At 44.2% G+C, this 24559-nt stretch overlaps 1 protein-coding gene across 2 annotated transcripts in view; it reads right to left on the minus strand.

The window, feature by feature from the left end:
• Positions 1–21958, minus strand: part of Frmd6 (FERM domain containing 6) — a 64539-nt gene extending 42581 nt beyond the window's left edge. For both annotated transcript variants that reach the window (XM_075948715.1, XM_075948714.1), the window contains exon 1: positions 21846–21958. The gene's annotated coding sequence lies outside the window, so the exon portion shown is untranslated. The remainder of the gene's footprint in view (positions 1–21845) is intronic.
• Between the last annotated feature and the right edge of the window lie 2601 nt (positions 21959–24559).

Below are 24559 nucleotides of genomic sequence, written 5' to 3' on the forward strand. Positions count from 1 at the left end.
TAAAATTCTCATTATATATATATATACACACACACACACATATATATGAGGATAAATATATACATGTATGTATGTATAGAATTTTAACATCAACTTTTTGGATGTTTCTCCTGAAATACTTTTCTCCAAAGAAAACATAATTATAATGCCTTTAAGGAAGAATGAATGAAACACTTGAGAAGTCGCTAGCTTTCTTGGATACTGCATAGTCTTTATATCATTAAGGAACTCCTCATAAAAACACACACACAAGTTGAAAACAGAGGCGTCCACGGCCAAGAGTAGCATAATCAGCATTAAACACCACTCACAGGGAAAATGAATGAATACACAAACAAAAATCTCAAAAAATGATGAATGAAAACAAATCAAGTTAATAGAAAGATATATGATTCTATCTCTAGGATTAGCAAGTTCAAAAATAGGCAAAGATAAAGAACGATTCATTTAGGAAGAAAGGATAGACGCATAAGGCAAGACTCCTAAGGGAAGCAAAGAAACAATTCAACTCAAAATTGTATAAAAATTACATATAAACTCTTTATTCTATATGCGACTTTCCAATTTTAGAGAGCAAAACTAATCCGTGGGTACTGATGATAAAAATAACCACATACTAGCGAATAAGTCTTAATATATCTATCTATCTATCTATGTACAAGGGCTGGAAATATACGCGATTCTGCTACGACTGCCTGCCACATTTCACAAGATGACCCACTGAGGACTGTATCAGCTTATAACACTTCAAGTTAATATAAAATATTTCACCTACCACATAATTGCTATCATGGCTTTGAAACTGAAAAACAGCCTCCAGGGCACTCAGTGCTAACTTAGGAGACAATTTAGTGACAACATGTGTCTTCTGTCTTGAGTTTCTAAGTATCCTAAATGGAAACACTGTAATCAGGCACAATCAATGACACCTTGACCTCTGCTCCACTAGCTGAACGTGGGAACTTGACAGGTGAAAAAACTGGCACCTGACCAAATGGCCCTGTCGGTGTGGGCTGGGCTTTTCCTTGCAAGACTCTCCCTCCCTAGTTTAAAACAATAATGGATATGAAATAATTTAAATCTCCTTGGAAGGAACAATAGCTACATATTTCATAGAAAGTTAAAAAACATTTGGAAGCATTTAACTATGTCAAACACACTCAAGTGCTAATAAAATGTCTTTTTTTTTCCTACGTGGCTAGCCACAGAATTACATGGGAAAACCTATGACGTTAGAGAAAGACTCTGAGATGCCAGAAATTCAATATCCATACATAGATTATGAGACTGAGGTTATACTGTTACACAGACACACCCAAACATGTGGCAGTTCCACAAGGAATCACCATGTCCACACACACATGCACACATGCACACGTGGCCTGTATACATGTAGTCTGGGCACAGACACTCTTTTCAGTAAAAGATCAAAAGCACAATCTACAGGCTTCAAAGGAGAATTTTCTAACAAAGCTTTATATTGCTATGAAGTCTTGTTTTACACCCCCTTGGGGATTTTGCTTTGAATACATGAGTTGGAGACAAAGATGTCATATATAGACAGAGCTGTGATTTATGGCTTAAAAGGCACTTAAGAGAACGATAAAAGTATTTGCTCTATGCATGACCTACTTTTTACAGCTTCACACAATGTTCGCTATAGCTACTCGCACAGGGAGTCTCTATCAGACGCCTGGAAAAATATGTCTGCTCTGGCCAGCTTCGGTCAACAGTCCCTAAAGTGTCATTAAATTCATGAGCCCGTCTGCTCTGAGGAAATCATGGTGGTTTGTGTACCGGTTGGAGTGGCTGTTGGGTGATGGCGGCAAGCCACAGCTATGGTCCTTACCCAGGGAAATCTTCCTCCTGAAGCTGTCTCTCTTAACCAATGGCCAATATTTAATTATTCCAGCTTACTCACATCTGGAAGTAACTACCATAAACACGCAAGTCCACCAGCTGGAATGTCATTTTTGAAGGGTGCTTACCTGTGGGGTAGTGTCCTGTTTTCCCTTACGCCAATTCACAAATCTTATTTTCTTTAGCTCTTTTCACTGAGGTTTTTGAAATCAGATAAAAATCAAGGCCAACTCAATGATTATCCATTTCTTCTCTGGGGGATGGAAAGGAAGCCAAGGCCTGACCCTCTGTGCCTTTGGGTATGCGAGGCAGTGAGCCAGGAGCAGCCTAGGCAAGCCCCGAGGGCAGACCCCATGCTTGCTCCCTGGACCTCTGGTTGTGAGAAGCGCATCTCTGCATCTCCCTCGACAGGGCACATTCCTTCTTACAGAGATCACTGGCGGATGCTGGGAGAGACTTGCAGTCTGGCTTTCCAAGGGTGTGGAGGAAGGAAATCAGAATCACACCTTACCTACACTAACATGCTTAATCTTCCGTGAAACAAATGGAACCATCCCTCAACCTTAAAGGTTACAGTTTTAAAAAGTCCCAGGCTAAACAGAACCAGAAACTACCCCACCTCTGCTCGGGACTTTTTTTCATAAGGCTGTGATCACACCGGAAAGGCAACTATTTTTGAGTTGAGCCAGGGACTTTCTGCCCGGGGAAACGGGATGTGCAGCTCATCTGTGGCCAGCTGTCACTCACAGCAGGACCAGTGCCCGGCTCCAGTGGTGCAGGGTCACCCTATCAATTCCCTCGATTCCCTCCAGGACAAGTCTGTCTACTGCCAGAGGCCTCAGAACCATTTCATCTGTGAGCCAGAAACAATGCATTCCAATGTTTTATTTAAAAGTACTCCTTTTGCCAGCACGCCTTTAATTCCAGCACTTGAGAGGCAAAGGCAGGCGGATCTTTGTGAGTTTGAAGCCAGCCTGGTCTATATAATGAGTTCCAGGAAGGCAGATCTACATAGCGAGACCCTGTCTAGAAATAAATTAAAAATAAAAAACCATACTCTTAGTCAAGTGGTGGTGGCACACATCTTTAATTTCAGCACTTGGGAGGCAAAGGCAGGCGGGTCTCTGTGAGTTTGAGGCCAGCCTGGTCTACAAATCGAATTCCAGGACAGGCTCCAAAGCTACACAGAGAAACTTTGTTTTGAAAAAAAAAAAACCCAATAAGACAAAAAAAAAACCAAAAAACAACCAAACTGAAACATACTCTTGATTCAGTGAGATGGCTCAGTGGGTAAAAGGAACCTTATGCATAAAACCTGATGACCCCTGAGTTCAATTCCAGTATCCCACAGGGGAAGGACAGAACCCACTCCTGAAATCCACCCCTACTCTGACCACCATACAAGCACCATGGTCTCTCTCTCTCTCTCTCTCTCTCTCTCTCTCTCTCTCTCTCTCTCACACACACACACACACACACACACACACAGAGCACAAATACAATTTTTCATTAATTAAAACTACTTGTGTGTCTAGACTGAGGATATGGCTAAGAGGCAGAACTCCTGGTTAGGGTTAATTTGGGCCCTGGGTTCAAACTCCAGAACCCTGGGATGGGGAGGGAATGAATTAAGAAAGCATGTTACCCCTAATGCTGAGCTTCCTAGTATGGAGAGTTGGGTGAGAATTCTTTCTCACATATAAGATCTGCAAAACGCTATCTGCTATCGATACAGGTCACCATATTCAGATGATCCTAACCTCCCCTGGCAATTCTTCCTTTCAAAAGCCATCTTCCAAGTGAACACAAACTACTTAGAGTTTGGTAACGATTTCCTCTGAGGGCAAAGGCAGGCAGTTTCCCAAACACCTGCCCTCTGGGTTAGCAACACTAGTGATGAGGCCATCAGCGGCAGAGATCTTCTTTTCGGTCTTGATGTGGGAGTGTCATATATCAATCTCTTGATTTCATTGGCTAAGCAATAAAGAAACTGCTAGGCCCATTGGATAGGCCCACCCTTAGGTGGGTGGAGTAAACAGAACAGAATGCCGGGAGGAAGAGGAAGTGAGGGCAGACTCCACAGCTCTCCTCTCCGGAGCAGACACCTTCAGAGAGACGCCATGCTACCTGCTCCAGGGAAGACGCACGCTATGAAGCTCCAACCCAGGATGGACTTAGGCTAGAATCTTCCCAGTAAGCGCACCTAGGGGCGCTACACAGATGATTAGAAATGGGCCAGAGCAGTGTTTAAAAGAATACAGTGTCCGTGTAATTATTTGGGGCATAAGCTAGCCGAGCCAGGCGGCTTGGGGTATTTGGGGACGCAACCCCGCCGCCGCCCATATTACTACACGGTCTTACCTTGGCAACTGTGCAATACACTCTGGATGAGCCATAGACAAATTTCCATTAGCACATGAGTGCTCGCTGAAGCCATGCTTCGAAATAAGCACCAGCATAAAAATTAGGCGTGAGATACTGAGTGTTTTGCTGTCCATATTTTCACAAGTATTTCTTCTGGTTTAAGGAGTTTTAAAGATTAAAAACAAAACAAAACAACACCACATCTAGGAAATACCAAGTGCAGATGCTGTCCCTCCAACTACTATCAACGTTTAAAGAAAAAACAACTCAATTCTCTACAATTTTTCTAGGAAATTAAAGAGAAATATTTCCCCATTGTTTTTATGAGGCCAGCATTTCCAAAACCTGTTCATTAGAGAAAAACAAACAAAATGACCAACATCTCTCACAGATGCACTTAATAAAAACCTTTACTAAAACTTGGTGTATTGAATCCAGCAAAATATAAAAAACAAATATGAAGCTGAACATGGTGGCACACATCTTTAATCTCAGCACTGGTGAGGCAGAGGCAGGTGGATCTCCGAGTTCGAGGCCAGCCTGGTCTACAGAGTGAGCTCCAGGACAGTTAGGACTATTCAGAGAAACCCTGTTCCCAAAAATCCAAATCCAAAAACCCAAAACTAAAAACTCCAAGAACCCAAGAGGAAACACAGTAGGTCTAAGTCTATAGCATAGATAATAGCATTATGCAAAGTTAAGGTCCTGGTCTGGAAAGCATATATAGTTATGAGATTCTCTTTTCTCCCAGTGGAGAGGTTATCAAAGGGTACGATGGACCTACTATTTTTGTGGGTCTCAAATTATTTCAAAATAAAGTTTTAAAGCTTTGCAGTATGCTTTTTTCAACTCAAAAATAAACAAGTGGATATAAAATTAGCTAAAATGATTTTGAAGATACCAAAGTAGGTCTCACGACCTCATTCATAGAATTCTTTTGAAAGATATAGCAACCAAAGCAGTACAATACACGCCTAAGGAAAGGTGTAGGTCACTAGAACCAAACAAAACCAGAAATACTCAACCGGGTAGAATAAAGGGTTCAGGAAAAAAGCCTGTATAAAGTTATCTAACTTTTGACAAAAGTGATTTATTAACACATTTTTATCAAATTGTACTGAAACTACTAGACCTAACTATACGGAGGAAAATTACCATAGACCTTAAACAAAAAAAATCATCCACAGAACTCTGCCCTTTGAAAGTCACCTTAAAGATGAAGAAATTTTCACACTGGAAAAAAAGGTAAACAACCTGCTTCAAAACAAGTCCAGAAAACATGAATAACACAAATAGCTCTCATAACGAAACAGAACCGACAACTTCTTAAAAATATGACCAATAAATCTGAATAGTCATTCAGCGAGGACCAGCTGGGAAGGACAAAGAAGCACTTGGGATGATGCTCGGCATCATTAGTCTTTAGGAGACACAAGTAAGAGCCAGAGTAAGCTACCTACACACTCATAAAACCGCAAAGACTGACAACGCCAAGACTCGGCAAGAATTCGGACAAAGAACTCTCGGCCATCATCGCTCATAGGACCTTGAAATGGCACAAACCACTTCAGAAAAACAATCAGTTTTTCTATCAAGTTATGTATTCCCATACCAGGCAACTAAGACAGGAAACGAACATGGATATTCTTGGTAACTTTAGGATGGCTCTAAAATAGGACAACCCAAGTATCCTTCATCAGTAGGGGAATGAATGAGCCAACCGACAACTGGATGTCACCCAAGAATGCAAAAGGAGCTACTGGCATGGGCAACCAACGGTGAATTCAAAGCAATGGGAACTTTTCTTTTTCTCCCCCTTTTGGGTTTTCAACACAGGGTTTCTCTGTGTTGCCCTAACTGTCCTGGAATTTGCTCTGTAGACCAAGCTAGCCACAAACTCAGAGATCCTTCGGCCTCTGCCTTACAAGTGCTGGGATTAAAGGTACAGTGCCACCATCATCTGGCAAGAACTTTTTCTTTAAAAAAGATCACTCATGAACACGCTCACCAAAATCCCTAACAAAACTTGATATCCCCAAACACATATACTAAATGACAGAAGAAACCATGTACAAAAGCAAGGTGAAAGAAAGAATGGGGTGTGACTAAAAAGGGCCACAGTGAACATTTGGTCCCGACAGAATGGTCTATATTCTAGTTATTTTGTTGGTTACATGAGTGAATACATTTACCCAAACTCAATTATCTACTTATAACTTGTGAACTTTATTTCTCATGCATGTAATTTGTCTTAAGAAAGGTAAAATGTTTAAAAACAAATCTACATATCCACTAGTGTTTATATAGTAGGTAGCAGTTATTACCTCAAGCCTCTTGTTGATGTGCAATGAATACAATGCAGAATAGGCTCAATTGGTAAACCCGAGGCTTTAGCTTAAACCCTGAGCTTAAACTCAACCTTAGAACTGAAATGTAGGAAGTCATGGTCATTTGGTAACTGAGACAAGGTCAAGGCTACTTCATCAAACAAAGATCCAGTTACCATTGAGCAAGAATTCTGAATGCTTTTAATCTCAGCACTTGGGAGGCAAAGGCAGATGGATCTCTGTTAGTTTGAGGCCAGCCTGGTCTACAGAGTGAGTTCCAGGATACCCAGGACTACACAGAGAGACCCTGTCTTAAAAAACTGAAGGGAGTTAAAAAAAAAAAAAGAATAAAGAAAAAAAACAAGAAAAAAATTCTGAACAGCAAAAGATAATTTGTTGTCAAACAAAAACAGGAGAGCAGTTATACGTAGCATCCTCCTTAATTAATACGCTGTGTTAAGTGTGCTTTCCTTGTCCTTCTGCCGACCTGTGCTAGGCTCCTGTCCTGCTCATCTCTGATTTTCAGCAAAATCTCTGGCACATACACCAGTGTTGAGACAAGTCGTCCGCTTTCAAAGTGACCTGTGAGCACAGCAGAAGGTCCGTGGAAGAAACACTTCCCTAAAGCACCAGTTGTGCCACAGCATGGGCGCCACAGGCTTCTGCATTCCAGGTTTTAAACGGAAGCTGTAAAGAGTATGCGAAGTTTCTCAACTGAGTATCTAACCTTTAAATATACAATGTGTAATCATTTCAAAACACTTTTCACTTTAGATTTCTTGCTAGCTGATTCGAAAAAGCAACAAGATAACATCTACAATGACCAAAGGAGCCACAGTGTAAGATTTTACACACATTTTTGCCTTTTGTGATTAAAGGTCAATGATTTGGAATTCTGGGTCAAGCTGAAAACATCTGAAAAGACAGACTTTAGTTGGCCTGAAATAAAACTTCTCTCCGACAAAATAAACACGAGCTAAAGAAAATAAGTTGCTAGTGTCCGACAGAAACCACAATTGGCTTTGTAAGTTATCAAAAGGGTACCTGGGAGGTTGAGGCAGGGCTGTGGCAAATTAGAGGCTAGCCTAGTCTAAGTAGAGGTATCAGACCAGTCAAGGCTATGTAGTGAGACTCTATCTCAAATAAATTATTACGTAAATTTTAAAGGGGCTAAAAGAAAAGGAATAAAAAATGTTGTGCCATATATTTCAAAAACTGTAATTATTTTATCCAACAAGGTAGTTAGCGGAAAAGAGCACAGGCCTTAAAGAGGGCCCTGTTCTGCTGCAGCACAGACTGCCCAGGGAAAGTGTCCTGCCATTTAACTCACTCCTCACAGGCTCCGTCTTACAGCTATTTTCTATCTGAAGTCTTCAGACTCAGTTCTCAGATTCTTTAGAAAATTTAAGCATTAAATACATCTTGTTGTTAAGGAGCGGTGCTTTGCTTTCTGGTCAAGCTGCCGGTTCCTGGCCGTTGGGAGCCATCACCCATGCTGAGATGGCTTTGGGGGTGCGTCTGAGTCACTTCTGCACTTGGCCCTAACCCTTCACCCATATTCCTGTAAGTAACCCCCATAAAACTCATGGTTCACCAAGTTGGACTTTGGGGTGTCAGTACATTGGTTTGTCCCGGGCTCCGAATCTGTGAACAGACGTGCGTCGCATCTCCCCAGAAAGTTTTGTCACACAATAGCCCCAAACTCGGGTATTTCAAAAGAAAGAGCTTACATTGAGAAAGCACAGAAAATTTCTACTGTTATTTTCTATCGGTAGTCATAAAAACTCAGTCTCTACTTAGGGCCTTTTGAATATCTAAGGAACAAAATTTGTATTCTTTTCAATGCAAATATTAAGAGCTGTTACAACAAGATAGAGTTTATTCATATGCCAGACTTAGGACAGAACACATTCCCTTTGCGGGCCAGCAGGCAAACATGTAATTTGCCTAAGGTGTGAACCCGAATGCCAGGTGACTGACCTCACAGTGCTCGGAAGGAACAAAGCCGAGACACCGCTAGACACAGGTCAAGAGCCACCAGTGCTCCAGGTGGCAGGAAGGAGTCCAGAAGGGCAGAACAGGAGCCGCTACCTGTTGGCAAGCTGCTTGCTGCCTACCTGTGAAGCCACAAGAGGCCTCCCCGCAGTGTCGGTGTCACTGTGCGAGACACAGGAGCTACCATCACAAAGTCCTGCCAAGACTCGAATGGCCAAAAAGGCAGTTTGGCTGACCCCAAAGCAAGGCCGCCCCCCGCCAGCCCCAAAGCCCTCAAACCAAATTTCACAGCCTTTCTAATCATTTAGGCAATTTAAGATAGTACTTCAAACTCTATTCAGCAGAAAACAGATTACAGAATAATGGTATTAATTTAGCTCTCTGTCTCTACCATTCCGATTCCCAGGGTCCTTCACAATATCCTCCTCAGGAAGCGGGCCTACTGGAAGGACAAGGCTGGTACTATCTTGGGTCACTTCCATTAGCTTTCTGTGACGTCATGAAAATGTCTCTTAATGTTCCTCTAGGCACCTGTGAAAGTAAATAATCAATCAAATGTCCTTTTCCAGATATTTAAAATGAACACAGGCTCAGAAAATAAACTCTGGAGATTACAAAGGCTTTATTTTAAATGGACTTAGTTAGGGTTTACTGCAAATTCTAGACCCTCGACATTCCTAGAAAAAACTGCTTCTTAATTTGATTTTTAAAAAAAAAAATTTTTTTTAATGTTAAATTTGAAAATCTCACATTTACTTGAAGTAACACTCCCTAAAATTTGCCCATAAGTAACTTGATTCCTTAATAAAGATCTTAAACTGGCACCTTGAAGCTGACTTTAGTATGAAAAACAAATGAACTTTAATACTGTATTTAGATAGGTTTGGTTAAGCACAGGATTCTCTTTTCTTTGGAAGAAAAACACAAGCCGTTTCTGGTTGTGGTGATGGAACCTACGCCAACACAGAGACTGACTCCAGCCAAGTCCTCAACATTTCCCAAAGATATCAGATGGGGAAAATCGTTATGAGCTTGGAACCATTAAATAAAGGCTACCCACTTCTCATGGGGAGGGGGTGTTCGTTTATTTTCATTTTTTTCCTTCTCAGAGCAATGAGACAAGACCTTACTGTTACTATCTTTGAAATAGTTCATAGTCCCGTAAGTTATTCCCAAAAACTGGCTGTGTCTGTCTTACATTTGAAGCCTGATTTTCCCATTGTCTTTTATTCAATCAATTCCTAGAGTCATAAAGTGTTATTTTCTTTAACACTGCTGCAATGACAACAGGCAAAGAAAATTCTCTGGACAATAGTTTTTCCTTTTTTGAACATTTTCATCCCCCAAGCCCTGGCTTTCAGTACATCTTCATTCATTTTTGTCCCAAAGGCTGTAGGTTTACATTCTGATTATTTTTAAATCTTCTGTTGGAGAGCAGAAGGGAAGGAGAAGGAATTCAGAACCTGGTCACTATCACATGCCCTACCTTTGCTCCCTCCCAGACACTCAGAGCAATCTCTACTAAGATCTTGCTGCATACTTTTCCTCTCTCTCTCTCTCTCTCTCTCTCTCTCTCTCTCTCTCTCTCTCTCTCTCTCTCTCTCTCGGTTTTTTGAGACAGGGTTTATCTGTGTAGCACTGGCTGTCCTGGAACTGGCCTCAAACTCACAGAGATCTGCCTGCCTCCTGAGTGCTCTGTACCACCACTGCCCGGATTTGTTGTATACTTATTGCAATAATTTTCAAAACTAAATCATTATGTATTCTAGTACTTAGAACCTACCTTTCACAACCAGTCACTGTGGTCCACACCTTTAGTCTCAGCACTCAGGCAGGCAGATGCAGGCAGACTTGTGAGTTCAAGGTTAGCCTGGCCTACAGAGTGAGTTCCAGGCCAGCCAGAGATACACAAGTGAGACCTTGTCTTCACAAACAAAATCAAAACTAAAAACAACTCGGGAGGCAGAGGCAGGAGAATCTCTATGTTTGAGGCCAGCCTGGTCTACAGAGCGAGTTCTAAGACAGCCAGGGTTAACACAGAGAAATCCTGTCTCAAACAACAACAACAAAAGTAATGTACACATTATTTGTAAATGAATGAAAAAATCTGGACTTCTGAAAGTGGTCATAGCTAAGATGAAGCATACCGCTCCCCCAAACTGGTAAGCAGTACTGACTCATTAATCTGGAAACCACACATTTTCACATTACACACTGTACAGAAGCTACACACCTATACAACAGGACAGAACATTGACGGTAACTGAAGTATTAGTGAATGGATACGCAAGAAGATTGTGCAAACACTGTAAGAACGGGCTTGGGAATAATATATCTAGAAAGTACAGTTTGAAGGCGATTTTACGTAAGACTGCTATTTTCCATTTCTATACCATCACCATAATTATAGAGTTCTATGCACCAGAAACTAAATCAAAAAAGCTAATCCAGTAAATCTAAAATAAACTTTCCTGGTACTGGTAAATTATATGGTCTTTGCTTTCAAGAAACGAGGGGGGAGACTGGGCGAGCCAGGTACCACGCGCAAAGCTGACCGCACAAGGGGCCAGGTGCCAGGTTTCGGCTGTGAGGAGCAACAGAGAGAGCCTGGATTCCGGAAAGAAATCCCAGAAGAGGAAACACGGCGTCAGCATGTCACACGGGATTGACGGGGAAGACAATTTAACTAGACCTAAGGCGCTCTGAGATGACACACAGCCCACTGGAAGAAGCAGGCTACTGTGAGACGGAGCAGCCCAACTCAGGAGATGTGGACACTGGCTCTCTGCTGGCCTCTGTGGGGCTGCGGAGCACACGCCCACACAAAGAAGGTCACTGCCAGGGGTTCTGACCTTTCAAGGGGAAGTATAAAATACAATTTTTAAAATGTCAAATTTCCCAAGATTTAAATGTTGGCGAATAAAAGTGGTAAAAGCTAAATTATGTCTCCCAATCTTGCAGATGGGCGTGAAAAATCTCACGCTAAGAACTCTGGATAGCATCCTACAGTCCCGGACAGAAGAGACTTGACATGGTCTGCTTAAAGTTCGGCACCATATAGCATCCACCATGGAAAACACTGCACTGCAGAACCATTTCACACTGGCCTGGTGTGTTTCTGTTACGAGTCAATTATGACCATTTAGCTAACCGTAGAGTGACTTGCAAGCTTCAGCTGAAAAAACATGCAAAACGATGATAAAGAAGTGTGGACAGTGCATGCCTGAGCATGTTGACATTAGAGGCCCAAACCACAGTCTGCTGGAAACAGGCTACCATCAGGGTGCTCCAATATCCAAAAGCCATGTGCCATAACCCACTGCCAACGAAGCCTTTGCCCTTTCCAGCACTTCTCCATAATCAGTGACTTTCTACAGAATCTTTTATTACCAGACAATAGTCAAATCGTGTAACAAAGTCTTAATTCTCCCAATCACTTTGTAAGCCTTTAACGCTCCAAAAGCTTAAGTGTCGGTGTTTGAATACACTTAGAGAAAGATAATTAGTATTAGAGATGTGTTATTCATTTTGATGACAGCATTATATAAAATTACCATTATAATCCAAGTTAATTCCAGGAAGGGAAAATTCTTGGTGCCCAATTATGATATAAAATCCAAAATTACAAAAATTGCTTAATCACATGCTTAGAAGTAATGATCATGATGAAAGCCATTAGCGGGGTATAGAACAAACACTAAAGAGAACTTCATTATTTGCTTTGACTCTTGAGAACCTCTAGTCCTAATCCCCTCTGTGAAAGAGGACTTCCAGTGTGGGCCCTAAGCATAGCCTGGACACCCCAAACCTACTGCTTTTCAGGCATGTATCTCTTTTCCTACAAAAGAACTTCATATACTGAATCCAAGAACAGATCACTGGACAGATAAAGACTCATGTGCAGGGCTTTTAGGGTACAGATTTTAGCTAAAGACAGTCAACCTGCAGCTTGAAAACTGCGATAGAACAGTTCTCTTATTTCAAAAAAAGTAGATACATACAATCTGGACACCGGAGCCTTACCAACAATTACTAAGGAGAGGGGCGTAAAGGTGCCCAACTCCTGTCTGAGCCCACTGAAGCCCTCAGGCTCCCAACAATCCCATTTCTGAAATAATGCCCCATATTAAAATAAAAAACATGATCAATATTAAAGATTTATAAATGGCAGAATTACAAACAGTTACCGCTCATAAACTTCTCGTTCTCTTGGGACCCTCTCCAACTGGGCATCTGTCCCTACCCTTGCTATCACCACAGCTTTTGCCTTGGTCTAGAATGATTTCAGGGGTTCAAAGAATGACTCTCCTACCTTACCCCGTTTGACCTCGACCTCTGAGCAACACATGACACTCACTCACTCACTCTCCCAGACTCTGGGAGACATTTACTGACTTCAGGGACATTCCCTGCTATCTTCTGGGAGTTCATTCTAAATTCAAGTCTGTTGATGAAGCAGTCCAAGCACCACAGTCAGAAAAACAACTCCTCTGCCCATGGTGCAGACAACGGTGTTCGTAACAGCATCAGACGCTCAAGGAGGAGCCCACTCCACTGGAAATGTGTAAGACCCTCGGCTTAAAAGCCTTCCTTGGAGAGTTCGTTTCTTCTCTTCTCCACCAACTACAGATACTTATCTGCCCCTGCTTTGCTCATAGGCCTTTCTCTGTCTGCACAAGCTATCTCACGCACACTGTGTTGGCAACTTCCAAACTCTGGACCATTTCCCTGGACTCCAGATCCCACAGCCAATCTCCCTCCTCCTCGGCTCCTCCACTTGGAAGTCGGTCAAAACAGCTTCCGGGAACTCTGCCCATCGCAGTCACCGTCACTGGCACAATGAAGCAAAATGCTTTGGTACTGCCCTGATATCAGCGTCTCTACTCCAAGCAGTAATGTCCCCATCTCCCTGGACCAGCATTCCTTTTGACCTCCTTTTGTTTCATACTTATGACCTTCTGAACACATAAAATAGACTTCACTTCCTGTCCGTCTCTTAATAGACTACCATGAAGGTAGAGCTCTGTTCTCTCTTCTGTTCACTTACGTATCTCTGGGGCCTACAACACAACCTGGCATATGCCGGTTATGTATTATGTTAGATGAACAACGGAATTTAAACATCCAGTCACTTCAATTTCTTAGTTTTCTTCTAATACTTGAGGTTTTTTCCTGAACTCCAGGCAAGTTCCCAAAGATGGAGCTCAGCCTGGCTTCCTACCTACCAGAGGCTCAGCACCCAAAGATGGGACTAGATATCGTACCCTTGGCCACGACCACTTGTTTCCTAATTGCTAATTTGGCACTTCCCTAGGGACACCTAACTCCTTTCCCCATACTTGTATTTCACTGGCCAGGCAGACAGGGGCCACAGGCATCACTCAGTATAGCTCTGAACACTTCACGCAGACACTGAACCTAGTTTCTGTTGGTCTAGCGCACACCGCTAAGGTGCTCAGTTTACTCCAGCCTGAGGTTTGCAGAGTGCACAGGCAGGAATGGGCCATGTGAGGTAGCACCCCCACTTCCGGGAACAGATCAGAATGATACAGCACGGCTCATCCGGGCCTATAGCTGAGCTAGTAATTACGCTGTTTAGATGTAAATGTATCTTCCCGATGCGCTTAAGCTAAGTTCCTTTTTGCTTAAATGCTCCCTCTGAAACTTTCAGACTATTAATTTCCCTGAATGAATGGTTTTAAAATCTTAAACTCGGGGCCCAATAACAGAAAGTCATTAAGGGGTTTGACTCACAGTGTATAAACTGGGCCAATGGGGGGGAGGGCTGAGGAATAAACAGTAACAGGGGCTTAAAAGGGCTCATGGGAAATTCTGCAGGGTGTATGAGCAGAAAGCAGGGTCCTCTGCCACTCTTCAGTCTGAAAGTGCTACCCAATATATTAATGACATAAAGAGAATACTTTTAATATGCAGATTTACTTTTTGGTATCTGTAAAAGAAAGAAAAACAATTAGAAGAGAACTTGGAAAACTTCCTCCCATCAACCAGTAGGAAAAGCCAGCTGTTTTAATGCAGCAACCAACTGCCCAATATCTGAACATAGAAAGGTTTTGTTGCCTGCTTTTCCTGAGAGGAAAATCCAATGATCCAGTAGTAAACAAAGGCAACCTCTAAAAAGCATTACTTTTTCTGTATACAGTGATAACAGCTCAAACCACTTGACTACTTGCTGTATGTCAAAACCAGGCCAGTTGTTTTGCATGTGCCATTTCATCTAATGGTCACAGGAACTCTGTGGGGCAATCAAAACTTCTGTCGCCCATCATTTTATAGGAGAGAAGGAACTGCAAAGCACAAGTCATTTTTCCAGCTACCCAAGGAGAACAGCCGAGTCTGGATTCCAGGGAGTGACTTCAAAGTTACCCAGTGGAATCTGGGTCAGCATACTAGAGACACTGCTCATGACTGACAGCCCTGTTGTGGAGTCAGCCTAGGTGCCTATTAGCAGATGAATGGATGAGGAAAAATTTGGTGTGTGTGCGTGTGTGGGTTTTATCCAATCATAAAGTATATCATTTGCAGGACCAAACTCAGAAAGACACATACCACATTTTCTCTAATATATGGTTCCTAGATTTCATACACATATATAAAATCATTTATATGTGTGTGACATGAAAAGAGAAGCAAGAATAGCTGGATATAGGAAGAGCATGAAGTGGGAGAGGCAAATACAGTCAAATCACATGATACATTTGAATGGAAACTTCTTATGAAACCTATCACTATGTAAAATGAATACATGCCCACTTAAAAATATCCTTGCCAGGCAGTGGTGGGACATGCTTTTAATCTCAGCACTCAAGAGGTAGAGACAGGCAGATTTCTGTGATTCTGACGCTAGCCTGGTCTACAGAGTGAGTTCCAAGACAGGCTCTGAAGCTACTGAGAAATCCTGTCTCAAAACTGCCTCCTCACCTCCTCAAAAAATTCTCATCATTAAGTAGGCCTGTGGTGATGCATGGCTTTAATCCCAGCATTGGGGAGGCAGAAACAGGCAGATCTCTGAGTTCAAGGTAAGCATGGCCTACAGAGTGAGTTCCAGGACAGCTGGGCCTACACTGAGAAACCCTATCTAAAAAGAAACAGACAAACAAAATCCTCACCTTACCACCTCATGTCCCTGCCTCTCTTCTCTACAGTCCTCAAGCTATAATAATCTCTTGTGATTTCACTGAGTAACATGTCAGGACTGTAGTTCTGCGGTCATCATATACATTTTCCTGGGATGCTATCTGACAAGATTTTGCTGTTGAATGTAGTGCCTCATTCCATCAGGGCTGAAGATGACACACTCTTATTTAAATTTCTGTAGTTCTACCACCCACTACCACCTTTTTCACAAGCCTAAACCGAAATGGCAAGCCTTGTCTGGAGCCATGAAAATGCCCTTTATTCTTCAGGGAGACTTGAGAGAAAGAGCACATCTGCATTCTTTGTGAACTCTTGGTTTTATCCACCGGGTCTCAGTGTAACCACAATCCCAGGCTTCTCTATTTAGGCTTCCAGGGCGGGCCACAGCCCTCGGCAGCAGAACTTCACCTCTGTTTTTGGTGAAGACTGGCTGTTTCTGAGGATATTTACTTGCTGGGGGAGAATATAAAGAGGGAGGGAAACTTCAGAGAGGGAGAAAGCTTACATGGAGGAACCCAAACGGTGAACCTTCTTTAGAGACAAGATCTTTGAAATTAGAGTCCATCTTAACAAGGTCCAAGATGTCTGCAGCCCAGCATCTCTGGCTGGCCTAGACAGGAGGAAGATGAGAGCGATGGGGGAGAGGGAGGGGGAAAAGACAGATCACAATAGCTCAGTGTGGAAGGCGCAGGGGTAGGGGTGGGGTCAATGGGCATGGATGGACAGAGGGATGGACAGATGGACAGGGGGATGGACGGATGTCCCGCATCACTACAGATCCATTCTAACAGGTTGGACTACCTGAGCAGAGCCACACAATATCACGGGGTGAATCAGAAAAGGGCATCTACCCTCTAGGCACTGAGCCTCCAGGCAGACTGGGATGAGAACTACCGGGTTCCAGGCCTGTGCTCTCCCCCGCAAGGTCTGGACAGTAGCCCCATCTGTCTAGCTGCTGGCTGGACCACACTGGGTCCTGAGACACGCCCACTAGTGTGAGTCATTCTGCCCCTAAAAATGATGGGTTAGTCGATATGTCACCTAAGGCCCCTTTCACTACCTTCAGTGCTCAGCTTAAGTCCGGCACTGTTTAGCCGAAACACTTCAAACTATCCCATAAAGTTTGAGTTCCCAGCTGAACCTTCAGTGTTTCTGTTGATAAATACTGCTTTAAAAAAAAAAATCATTGCATACCCTATTTTTGAAGTTATTTTTAATCTTAATATTATACTCTCAATTCTGAAATAATTTCTTTTTGAGCCACCAAAGCGTCAGTCAGTACATATGAGCCCCACCCTACCCGACTGTCTGGTAACAGAATGGAGAAACTGGATGTATTAATTAGTGAAAATTCAAGAAAAAGAATCACCACTCACGACATCAATTTCTATGAATTATGTGACATTGTTGGGCTAACCATCCAACCCCCCAAAAGGCAAAATACACAAGAAAACCAAGCAACTTATATTTGCCTGTCTTTAGATGAAATCTAAGAACAGATTAACCTTATATAAGAATCCAGAATAATGGTCCTCCTTGGACCAGATCCCTTTGTGCCAGGTGATTCTGAGTTAAGCATGTCTCTGGTTATATATAATAAGTGAGCAACAGATTCAAAGAGATAAAGCAACAAGGACTAAAAGGTGTGAAAGAAAGTCAGCCAGCCACTGCAACTGTAGAGCACAAGCTGTGTCCTGTGGGGAGAATATTAATTACATCTCATTCAGTGTGACCAGACAGCCAGCTCCTGAGTTAGCTTCACTTAGGGAAGACTTTCTCTCTCACACAAGACTACGGCTGTGTGTTGATATAAAACGGTGTTTTATAAAAAGTATAAAAACGTTGGAAAACATCTGCGGGTACGCCGGGGTAAGTCACTCAGGAAACTCCATATCTAAGTTGATGCTTCTGCACGGAACCTTGTCCCAGCTCCCGGGGAACGTCTGGATCGCTCCACAGTTTCTTACAGTCTGAGCTCTGCCGCAAGGGCCATGCAGGTGGGGAAAGCAAAGCAAGCAAACGCTGAGCTAGGGACACCGCCAGGGAAGCCCCAGGTCAACAGTGCCTTTTCCTTGGGACTATGTACGCTTGGTTTATCTGAGAATTCATTTCAACACATTCTTCTCTTCCTGGAGCAACACAGCCAGCGGTCAGATCAGTTATTTTCCTCGTCCTTCTCATGGCCTGTAATCTCTCTTTGATCAATATAATATATTGCATGTGGTGTACATAAAGAGTGACCATATACAAACTTGCTCTAGAAGTAATTACACCACTAAATCATGAAAAATTACGAGATGCACAGAGTGCCTGCTTCTACCCCAAACTTAATGTCGGCCATTACTGCTGAAGAACCCTTTGGTCCCACGGCTTTTACCAAGCATGTATTAATAGCCTTCCCAAATGGTAGAGACCAATTAAATATCTGTATAATCATTAGCATTTACACACAAAAATTTTCCACTCTTTAAAATGGGAAGTGGCTGGGTAGGGGTGAGCAATAATGGCATTCGGCTCCTACACATTACTTAACAGCAAACTAGCGAGTCAACACCAAGGGAGGCAAGGTTTCCAGGACAACAATCAATCAGCAGCCAGTCCCACTGCAGGCTGTATACAGACCCTCAGCATGTCAATTCCAAATTTATCCTTTGTGCAGCTAAGAAAGATATTATTCTTTTAATTCAAATAGAAAGGTCTCCCTACTTTAACACTGACATTCACTGTTTATCCTTCTAAGTTTAAATTCCCCATGCAAGCCAATGCTCAGTATTCTGATACCTGGTTCCTCTCAAATTATCCCTTTACCTTGCTTCTACTTATTTATGTAGATCGGCAAGGCCCCCTCCCCAGACAGTGTGCGATTTTAACAGCCCTCTCAACTGTCTCCTACCCACTGAAGTTTCGCCACTAAGGCTGGCAATCCCACTCTTCTCTCTTAGCTTTGGGGAAGACACATTTTTATTAAAATTCCACAGCTCAGAAACTCCTTGACAGAGCTGGGCAGTGATGTCGCACGCCTTTAACCCCACACTCAGGAGGCAGAGGCAGGCAGATCATTGTGAGTTTGAGGCCAGCCTGGTCTATAGAACGAGCTCCAAGACAGCCAAAGCTGTTACACAGAGAAACCCAGTCTTGAAAACAAACAAACAAACAAATAGATCAATCTTCTTTCTCTTTTAAACTACTTGTTCAGACTCAGAAGGGGGCAGAAGGTTAAGGCTAGTCAAACAAGACCCAAAGACACTTGAAACCACAAGACAAGCCCTTACCGCGGGACCCTAATGAAACACCTGAAACTTCTTTTTCTGTTAAAGGAAAGCTGGACTCAGGTAACTAAAGGAAACCTTTGAAGGCTAGCCCCCTACGTGCGCTCTACCTCCTGTTTTTACACTAAGGAACAGACTGCACGTCCCGCGCTGGGACCCTGCAGGCTTCTGTGGGAATAACAAGCTCCCGCCCTGCTATGGTTCAGAAAGCTTTCTATTCTCGAGATTTAAAATAACATTAAAGTGACTTTGGAGAAAGCCCATGAAATTCGGTCCTCAATTCAGAAACAGGCCTATGGGATAATTTGTGGATGCCATCTGGGATCCAGGCAGTCTCATCCACATAAGGGAAACTTGTTGAGATCATCCAAATCTAAAATTCACATACATTTTTTACATCTGGACTGAATTAATCTTTTCTTGGTACTGGCTTTCACGTTAACAAAATAATTGTTTGCAGGCTTCATTTAAACACACACACACACACACACACACACACACACACACACACACACACACACAGCTTTGGAGATCAAAATGTATAACATCCAAGTTGAAAACTACAAAGAATTCCTTTATCAGAGAGTTTGCTGTGAGGCAGGAGTCATTTACACAAAACTCTTAAACCTGACAGCTCAGTCAAAAACAATTCTATTTGAAACTTGCATTCCAAGCAACTGCCACAAAAGGCTACACGGCCCATTATGTCATAAGTTCTGAAAGCCAAACGTTCTTTATAAGCATAGTTAAACGTGGAAGGGTCTTCAACAGCCCCCAATTCAGCCAGCCCAACTGAATGACAGATTTTTAAAAACCTATAGCACACTGGCATGTTGCCTTCAAAGCAGGGCCTCAGGAGCCTGCCCAGGTTGCTTGCAGGCATTTTCCTGTAAAGCCAGGGGTATCTGAAATCTACACGCAGATTGTGTCCTCAAAGCTGGGGTCTTACCCCTGTTAGATCCAAAAAGGAAGGGACAAAGAAGCCAGAAAGATCTGTCCTGTGTCAGAAGGTTTTGAGCCCTGCAAGAACTGCCCATCAGGGTCAAATCACGGGTATTCTACAAGCAACTCAAAACCGGCGGGGAACGAATTCTGATTAGAGTCAGCCCACTTTCCGGAGAAGATATCCTGCAGATAACTTGATACGGGATATCCCCTGGGGGACCCCTTCCATCTAATAATCCCACCTAAGGTCTACTTTACTATGAAATATGAAGTCAGTGTGTTTACAAACATAACTCCCTCAAACCCCCCCACATTTCCATGTCACCTGCCTCCAACTGTGGAGCATTCTCAGTTTTAACGTAAAACGGTAATTTCTTAAAACCACACCCAAGGAAAATGATTAGGTGCTAGGAGTTTTACTACAAAGGACCGGGGCAAAAGGCATCTGTTTTCCTGTCCCTTTCTGCTCCCCTCCCCTCCCCCACTCTCCATCCTGCAAGCCATTTGTAGGTCTTGGTTGTTAAAACTTTCTACAGCAGTCACAATACTCTAGATTCGGGATAAAGAAAGCAAACAAAACAAAACAAAACAAAAAACCAAGAAGCCTTCTTGTCCCTTTAACAATGCTGGGCCTGAATTTATGCACTGTTCTTAAGGAGAAAACCCAAAAGTCACAAGTCTTTTAAATGACAGATGTATTACGGAAAATTTTCCCCACAGAGTTTTGATGCTGTGAAACATCAACTCCCTGAAACCACAGAAAGGAAATGACTTACATTCTTGGAAAATGAAGCCACTAGCAGCTTTCTCCAAAAGCATTCTCTAATCCCCAAACTACACCCTGTGGCAACAGGGGGGATTTCGTGTAAAAACTAAATGTAAGTAGACGCTTAGAAAACCAGTGAACAAACATCACCAGGTCCAAAGAAAGGAGGGAATCGTGCGTGGAAAATCCGGCAAGGTACACTTTCCCTCCACATTCAGAAGTGCCGAGAACCTTTGCGCAAGTTTTCTTTCCCCGCTGTGGGCACCACACAGCTCCCGAGGGCAATGCAGGCAAAATAGACCGGCTGCTTAAATAAATAAATAAACAAAACCCAAAAAGGTGTAAGGGGGCCAATGAGGTAATATTTCTTCTTCTGACACCAGCCACACAACGGCACGGTCTGAAAATCGTGCCAGCTTTTATTTTAACTTTAAATGTGCTTGTTTTGACAGCTTTCCATCTATCCCCGCCTTTAAGAAAGCGCCCCACCATTAGGCTAAGTCATCCTGGAACTCCAAGTGTTGTTTTAATTCTGTAGACCTCTCAGGGGTGGCCCCCAGCTGTCCGCGTCCCCGCCTTCCCGGCTCAATGGAGGCTAGTGGTCTCCTTTGCTTGGTCGTGTTAAGTTCTTCCAGAAACCCAAATTCTACAGGCCGCACCCCCCGCTCGTGTATCCCTGAGGCCCCCTTCAGGGGCTTCCCATAGTAGGCAATTGCGGGGACCCCGGACGGCCGCGCTGGGGTGCTGCCTTCCCAAAGCCGGCAGCCCGGCCTGCGCGCGTAACAGGCAATCCTGCACAGCGCTCGGAAACACCCGGTTCACGACTGGTCCTAGCTAGTCAGACGGGGCGCTACAAACAGGCGCCCCACGAACCGGGGTCTCGGAGACTGGGGGCTCGGATCGCAGCGCCGGGCACCCCCAGCTCCGCGCCTCCCTCGCGGCCGCGGCTGCCCCGGGGCCCCGGCCTGGGCGAGCTCCGACTCGCGGAGAGACGACCTGCCCGCCCGGTGCCCGACGCCCAGAGAGCCCCGTGAGAGAGAAGAAAGAAGCCGAGAGCGGCACTGCGGGGAAATCGCACTTTAGACCAGCAGGGGGCACAGCGGCGGCCGGGGTGCACCGTCCCAGAAAGGGGGCCAGCAGGCCCGCGCCCGCTCCCGCGCGTACCTCCAAAGTCGCCAGCGCCAGGCGTCCGACTCCGAACCGGCGTCTGCTCCAGCGGCGCCGAGCCTTCTCGCTGCTCCCAGCCCCTCTGCCGCCGCCAGACCAACGCTGCAACTGCCCCGCCTCCCGCCCCCGCCTTCCGCTCCGCCCCCTCGAGCCCCCGCCTACGCCCCGCCTAAGACACGCCCCACTTTACCCGAGGCCCCGCCCCTCCCCGAGTTGGAGGCGGAGGCCGAACGGCGGAAGAAGCCGAAAGCTCGGGATCGCGGCCGCACGTGGAGGCTGCCCTCCCCGCCCCGCCCCGGACCTAACCAACAATCCCGCGGAGGGGTGAGGCGACCTGGGGGCGAGGGAATGCGGGAGAGAGCCGTCCCTCCTCTGAGCCCCGGATAACCGAGCCAGGCTCAAATGCAATAGAGTGGACTCTGTCTTTGCACGCCTTTTCCCTGTACGACGGATGCCAGGGCACGAGGGTAGACTGTCGGCTCCCCCCTCCGTCTGAATGGTCCACTTCTCCGCTCGCCTCCGCGTCCCCAGCCCCCTTGGCGCACCCTCGGAGGCCCAGACGGGTTACCTATGGGTGGCTGTTTGACATGAGTTCTCGCTTAATAATTAGGAATAAACAGGGGCGGCCACTCCGAGAGGAGGCGGTCCCCAATGAAGGCGGCTTCGTGACTCCTCGGTCCCCTCCTGTCCAGCTGCTCCCACCTAGCCCTCATAGTTTTATCCTGCAAGCAGGATGTGGGCGCGGCCCAAACCCATCCGCCCCCGCTCAGTCTGTCTCTCCCAGTTGATACAGCCTCTGCCTGTGACCCTCAAAATGATGTTCGCTCCAGGTGAAGCTGGCCCGCGCAGCGGCGAGTAATGCAGGAGGCAGCAAGAAATGATTTCATTGGCACCAAAGACCCTAGCAGGGCTTGGAGGTTCCCTTGCCTGCCTTAGTTGTCAGGTGGAGAAGTGAAGTCCACTTTGTTCGGCAACTATCTGGCCCTGCAGCGGTGCCTGGCAGGTTAGAGAGAGCGACCCCAACTGGCCACGAGCCTTGCCACCCACAGAACTACACCTGGGTTCTGTGGGCATTGCTGCTGTAATAAGGGGGCGGTCTGTGTGTCTGGTTTTGCCAGGTAGGTGCAGAGACCCATGAAAGAACACTTGATACCGGTAGAATCTAGCTTTGAAATTGTCCTCGTCTTTCGATCCATACATAATTATATAAAGCTCTCTGTTATTGACTGAATAGACGTGCCTTATCTGTGTGACTTGTTTGCATAGCCAAAGATGGTCAATTTAGGGTTCCTTACAGATGCTTGGAGCAGTTAACTTCTGTCTTAATTATCGTTTCTATTTCTGTGATTAAATACTATTACCAAAAGTAAAGGATTTTATTTCAGCTTCCAACTCTCAGGCCACTCCCCATCACGGAAAGAGCAGGAACCTGGTGTCAGGTGCTGATGCAAAAGGCCTTGGATGAGTGCTGCTTACTGGCTTGGCTCAGCTTGCATCCTTAGAGTATCCAGGACCACCAACCCAGGGGTGGCACCTCCACCCCCCCACCCCCCGCAACACATACACACATGTGAGCTGGATCATCTATCAAGAAAATCCACCAAAGGCCAATGTGGTTGGGGGCATTTTCTCAATTGAGTTGCGTCTTCCCAAATGACTCTCATCTATGTCAAGTTGACGTAAAAACAAAACAGCTCACCCCATCAAAAGCCTTTCCTGTTAGTATGAAAATTAAGGATTGTGATCACTTACCTTTTCTTAGGCAGTTTCTACGAAAATTACACTTAGAGCCTACAGTTGTGACCTGTTTATGGAAAGCAGAACGAAAAGTGTGTTTCAATAAAAGCTTTTACTTACTGTTATGCTAATATAAAATACTAGTTAACAGTAGTGAATCATGATGTCTTGTATTGCATTTAAAGTACATAATGGGGTCAGAGAAGTGGCTTTATCAGTAAGGCACTGGTGGCCAAGCCTGATTACAGTACCCCCTGATGGAAGGAGGAAACCAACACCCCAAAGTCTCTGACTTCCCCGGGAGCACGTGAGCAGACGACTTGTTCTTCTCACATTTTATACTTACTCAGGATGGGTACGTTTTGGGTATTAGTTGGGTAATAATGTACCCAGTGTTTAATGAGACAAACCAGCATTTATTGTATATGATAAATGAGAAACATATTACTGTCTTAGGAAAAAATTCCTAAATCTGGTTCATTTTCAGGTTTCATGTATCAAAACTTAGCAGAGAAAAAAGAAAACAACATATTGTTAGACTGTGAAACATAACTGCAATTATTGAAACAATTAGGCAACCCAAAGAGCAAAATAATTTAAATAGGTTTTAAAAAATGTTTAAGAGTGGATTTATTGCCCAGAATTAGATTGTCTTAAAATTTATTATGTGAATATTTTTTCTGAATTGTAATGGCCATATTTTAACAGCAATGAACTGCACAGTAACCCACTCTTACATAACACATTTTGTAAACTACTTCAAACTTTCTAAATCAGTTTTATAAACCCCTGCGACATAAAATGCCAACAGTTGCCTTGGAAGCAACACACAAGGCCCTAAAGACAGAAAGGGGACTGAGAAAGGATGTTTCTGATCATCACAGGATATGGTTTTTAATGTGCTTGTTACGATAGGAATGCAGTTCTGTGTGCAGTCTGGTTTTCTCCTTCAATCTTGAGATCTCGTTTATTTT

Source organism: Microtus pennsylvanicus, chromosome 14 (assembly GCF_037038515.1).
Source record: "Microtus pennsylvanicus isolate mMicPen1 chromosome 14, mMicPen1.hap1, whole genome shotgun sequence".
Classification (NCBI taxonomy): Eukaryota; Metazoa; Chordata; class Mammalia; order Rodentia; family Cricetidae; genus Microtus; species Microtus pennsylvanicus.